Below are 5,655 nucleotides of genomic sequence, written 5' to 3'. Positions count from 1 at the left end.
AGCCCTGTGCACATTAGGAGTAGGCTGGTTTCCTTTCTACACACTGCTGCAGTTCTTTTTATCTAACAGTCCTCATGTGGTGGCATCATGCCTAAGGCATTTGACTGCTAACCAGCAGGCTGGCAGTTCAAACCCACCAGCCACTCCTTATAGAGCTACCACCTCGAAAACCCAAGGAGAAGTCACTATGAATCGGAATCCACTTGACGGCAGTGAGTTTTGTGTGTTTGTTTGTTTTTAATCTCCACTTTTCCCTGTCACAGGAGGGTAGAGACTATGGGAATTTCACTTGCTACACAGTTATTGTTCAAAAATATCCATTCAACCTCCCTCTGAACACAGTTTTGAGCAACAGTGAAATAAGATAAAATTTTAGAGTGAGGAAGACCACAGACCCACCACCACAGTTTACCATTAAGAAATTGAAGACCAGCCACTGCCTAACTTTCCTATGGGCCCCTTGCTTACATAAGGCAAACCTGTGTTCGAATCCAGTTATCCTGGCAAGCAACCACAAAGAGTCCCTATAGTGTGAGGAGAAGAGGTGGAGAGATGGGAAGTGTGCCCTGGCCTAAATACTGGATGTGGCAGGACTTAGGGAGTGAGTGCAAGTCCAGCAGATGATGCCTCCACGGGTGCACATCCCCTCTGCTCAACTTCTGCTTGGTTTTCACTCCGTGTTCTGTGGCTCTCTTTGTGGTTCTTAGGTGCCATCAAATCAGCTCTGGTTAATCAATTAGTGCGGCCGATTTTGAGTCACAGTGACCAGCAACCTTATGTATCACAGAGTGGAACGATGCTCATTCCTGTGCCATCCCCACAGTCGGTGTGTTTGAGCCCATTGTGCCGATTTAAACGGTTGAACACTGGTTTTCTAGCTTTAGCATGGCCATCCCAGAGTGATTTTGATGTGCTGTGGAAAAAAAAAGAAAGGAAAACAAAACTAACATTTCTGTTTTCAGCCTTTATGGCTACTCTCTAAAGCATCTATTGTTCTCCCCAATTTGAAGATAAGAAAATTCTGGTCCAGAGAAGCTACTTGACCAGAGAGGCACTGTGAGGAAATGAGCTGGGCCTACTGAGCTCCTCTCAGCTCACTGCCATCAAGTGGAATCCGACTCATAGCAACCCCTCCTTGTGTTTCCAAGGTGGTATCCCTCCAGATGTAGATTGCCTGGTCTTCCTTCCAAGGCGTCACTGGCGGGTTTGAACCTCCAACTATCTGGTTAGCAGTCAAATGCTTTAGGCAATACACCACCAGAGCTCTCATTTGATCTCAAGGGAAAGGGCAAGACAGACAGACCTCAGCGCTGAAGTGAAGGTTCCTGGGAGACAATGAGAGAAGGTGGGAGAAGGTCCTGTTGTCAATGAAGTAAGTCAAAGGCCAAAGCTTCCATTCACAAGTAGGAGCTCAAACCATCAATTGGACCATAGTTATGCAAATTTAGGATTAGAATCTTTGTATTGCTACAGTTTACACAGGAGAAACTGAGGCCCTACCAATAAAATTATGTATTAGTCACTAGGAGCTCTGGGGGCATAGTGCCTAAGGCATCTGACTGCTAACCACAAGGTTAGCAGTTCAAACCCACCAGCTGCTTGGCAGAAGGAAGATGGGGTAATCTACTTCTACAAAGATTTACAACCTTGGAAACCCACTGGGGGTTGCTATGAGGCAGAATCTACTCGATGACGGTGAGTTAGGGGTTTTCTTTGGTTATGTTAGTCATTGCATATTTGTGATAAGCAATAAATCCTTTGAAATTGAAAAGATCTGAGGATTTGTCTTCAGAGATTAGTAAGGAGAGAGGGAGGGAGCTGATGGGTGAGGGGGCCAGACCCTCAGGGACTGTGAGAGCTGGGAAAGCAGTCTGCCAAGTCACAATAAAGCCCACAATAAAGGAAGAACTAAAGAACCCACAGGTGAGAGGGCTTGACCTGAGAGGCCCTGGGCTGAGTATGAAGGAGAAGCTGTACAAAGTTCTTTCATAGGCACAGGGCTGTTGAGGGTAGAACTAGGATTCGCTCCTGAGTGTGAATAGCTAATAAACCTCTTGAAACCCTTCTTTTCCATAAATAAAAGGTGAGTTGATGCCATGCAAAAGGTATAGTGATTATAAAGACTGGGGTCATTTTAGAGCAGGGCCACGTACAAAGTTCTGAGGCATCTGGTAAAGTTGCCGTGAGCTTTGACAAGTTCTTCCCTTCCCAAACCAAGGATTGGTAGCCCCCGACTGATCAGATGGCACAAAGGTGAGTCACAGTCAACGAAAGTCCTAGGCTGTATTTCACAAATGAATCTTACGCCTTCAGTGTTTTAATTATTGTACTGTGCATTAAATGGAAATGACTTTTGAGGTACCTAGTCCCTGAGTGGCACAAAGGATAAATACTTGACTACTAGCGAAAACTTGCTAGTTCAAATCCATCCAGAGGTGCTTCGGAAGATGGGCCTGGCAACCCGCTTCTGACAGGTCACAGCCTTGGAAACCCTGTGGAGCAGTTGTGCTCTGCACACATGGGATCACCATGAGTCAGAATCAACTTGTGGGCAACTGACAAGGAAGTACCAACCTCTGCCCTGCTGTCCGGGAAAGAATTAGAACATTGTTCCACAACATTTTGCAACTCCTGTTTAGATAAACTCCCTTGCATCAGCCTCAATGTCCACGCCACTTTCTCCCTTCTTCATGCTTGCCTGGCAAAGCTCAACCCTCTTTAATTCCCACTCTTTGTCTCTCTGTGCCTACAACCCAGCAGCTGAACATCACTGGAAAAAAAGGCATCCAAGGCAACTGGGTTTACTTTAAATTCATGACAGCAAATGTCTAAGTTCTCTTAGGCCCTTACTAGCCCAAGCAGTTAGGAGCTCTGGTAGCGTAGTGCCTAGGGCACTTGACTGCTAACTAGAATATTGGTGGTTCAAACCCACCAGCCACTCCTTGGAAGGAAGATGGGGTAATCTATTTCTATAGTGATACTGCCTTGGAAACCCAAGGAGGGGTCACGATGAGTTGGGTCTGACTAGATGGCACATAACAACTACAATAGCCTAAGCAGTTGTATCCCATTTCCTAAGTCAGTCCTCTTCTTCTTTCTTCCAGGCCATCATATTCCCCACTTCTCACTCTCAGCTGAAAGCTTTGCATCCTATTTCCCTGAGAAAATTGAAGCAATGAGAAGAGGTATCCCACAGACTGCCACCCGTACAGGTACCCACCTGCCTGCTTCTGTGCACAGGTAATTTGCCTTCCCTCTGCTTCTCTGGATGAACAGTCTATGATCCTATCCAAGGCCAACTTGAGCCCTCTGTCTCATCCCTTCCACTTACTAAAGAATGTCATTATCCCCTCCATTGCAGTTTCAGAGTGTTGCTATAACAGAAATTCCCAAGTGGGAGACTTTAAAGAGCAACAACATTTTCTCACAGTTCAAGAGGCTAGAAGTCTGAAGTCAGGGTTCTAGGGGAAGGCTCTCGATCAAGGGGACAGGGCTCCTGTATTCACAGGCATAGGGGTTAAAATCCAACACAATTCAATCAAAGAGCCCTAGCCACACAATGGTTAGCATTTGGCTGCTAATGGAAAGGTTGGCAATCTGGACCCACCCAGTGGCTCCATGGAGAAAGACCTGGAGAACTGCTTGTGTAAAGATTGCAGCCTAGAGAACCCTATGGGGACAGCTCCCCTTTGTCATGTGGGGTCTCTATGAGTTGAAAATTGACTCAACTTGACAGCACCTAAAAAACAATTCAATCTGCCACAGCCCTATCTCACACCCCACTGGTTTTTCTTCTCCACTGGAACAATCCCATCACCACATATTTCCCATGTTAAACACTCACACACCCACATTTTGGAGTTCACTTTCTGTTCAGCTATTATCCCATTTCTCTTTTTCCTTTTATAGTAAAACTCCTCAAAAGAGTTTTAATATTTTCTTATCTCTGCTTCCTCTCCTCCTATTCTCCCTTGAACCCACTCCAGTAAGGCTTTTTCTCAGACCACTCCACTGAAAGAGCTTCTGTCAACATCACAAACCACTGCCATCAAGTTGATTCTGACTCATAGCAACCCCCATTGTGTTTCCAAGGCTATAAATCTTACAGAAGTAGATTGCCTCATCTTCCTCCTGAGAAAGCAGCTGCTGGGTTTGAACCACTGACTTTTTGGTTAGCATCAGAGCTCCTCAGCAACCTCCAAATTGTGAGGCTCAATGGTCAACTCATAGCTGCACCTGCACAGTTGTTCAATGCTGCCATCTTGAAACATTCCACTTGGCTTCTAAGGCTGTTACTTCCTCTCTCCAAACTCATTGGCCTCTCCCTTTTAGTGTCCATTGCTGGTTGATCCTCATATACTCAATCTCTGGATATTGCAGTGTCCCAAGGTGCCATCCTCTGAGCCATTTTATTCTCGGTCTACATTCAGTTCTTAGCCAGTCTCATGGCTTTCAATGTTACTTAGGCCAGCAACTCCCAAGTTGATGTCTCCAACCCAGATCTCTCCCCTGAATTCCAAACTCCTGAATCTGTCTAGGGGGCATCCCTGGTAGACCATGTATCAGTGGTTTCATGTTTGACCTCTAGCTTTTGTGTGAAGCCCAGCTCTTCCACTTAGTAGACATATGTGCAGGAAAGAGTTAACATAGCAGGCCTGACTGCTATTCTGTGAAAGACCTGCTTACAACATTGGCCCTTGACTGATATCTTGGCACTTGGATTTCAGAAATATATACCTCATTCCCAGAACTGATGAGTGGTTCACTGCCTGAACTGCTTACAGAAACAGTATGGTTTCTGCTGACCAGCTATTTTCCTTCTGGATTTTCTTTTGTGTGTGTGTGCGTGTGATTTGGGTAAAAAGTTTACAGAGCATATTGGCTTTTTATTCAGCAATTCACACACACTCTGTTTTGTGACATTTGTTGCAATCTCTGCAGTGTAACCGCACCCTTCCCACTTCCTCCCTGTGTTTCCCTTTGTCCTTCTTTCCTATCCCTTTCTGCTTTCTTCGTTTTATCCCTGAGCAAATGCTGCCCATTTTCTCTCACGTAGCTGATTGTTCTAATGAGTCTATACCCCCCTGGCATTATATTCACTTTAAAGTCTTATCATTTGGGTGAAAATTGAGCCATGGGATGAGTTCTGTTCCAGGTATGAAGCATGTCTAAGGGCCATAGTCTCCAAGGTTCCACCAGTCTCTGTCAGAGCTGATCTTTTTAATGATTTTGAGTTTTCTCCCACTCTATCCAAGACCTCCTATTGTGATCCCTTTCAGGGTGGTCGTCAGTGGTAGCCAGGCACCATCTAGTTCTTCTGGTCTCAGGGTCATGGAGGCTGAAGTTCACATGGTCCATTAGTTGTCTGGACTAATTGTCTCCTTGTATCTTTAATTTTCTTCACTCTTCTTTGTTCTGGATGGGGAAAGACCAATAGTTGCACCTTAGATGGTTGTTCACAAGCTTTTAAACCACAGTCATTACTCACCAAAGTAGGATGGAAGCATTGTCTTTGTGGACTATGTTATGCCAATTGACTTGGGTGTCTCCCAAGACTATGGTCCTGAGGAACAAAACTCAAAATCATTTGGAAAAAAAGTTAGGCTGGGGACCAGGTTTGCTGGTCTGATAGATTAAAAAAAAAAAAAAAGACTA

At 45.1% G+C, this 5,655-nt stretch overlaps 1 pseudogene; it reads right to left on the bottom strand.

Annotated features, from left to right (window-relative positions):
* Positions 1 to 774: 774 nt before the first annotated feature.
* LOC122150508 overlaps positions 775 to 5,655 on the bottom strand; it is a 15,202-nt pseudogene continuing 10,321 nt past the window's right edge.

This window comes from Orycteropus afer, unplaced genomic scaffold, assembly GCF_000298275.1.
Source record: "Orycteropus afer afer isolate SDZICR_OR568_19922 unplaced genomic scaffold, OryAfe1.0 scaffold00155, whole genome shotgun sequence".
Lineage (NCBI taxonomy): Eukaryota > Metazoa > Chordata > Mammalia > Tubulidentata > Orycteropodidae > Orycteropus > Orycteropus afer.
The sequence above is the reverse complement of the archived record's forward strand: the minus strand, read 5'-3'. Positions and strand labels throughout refer to the sequence as shown.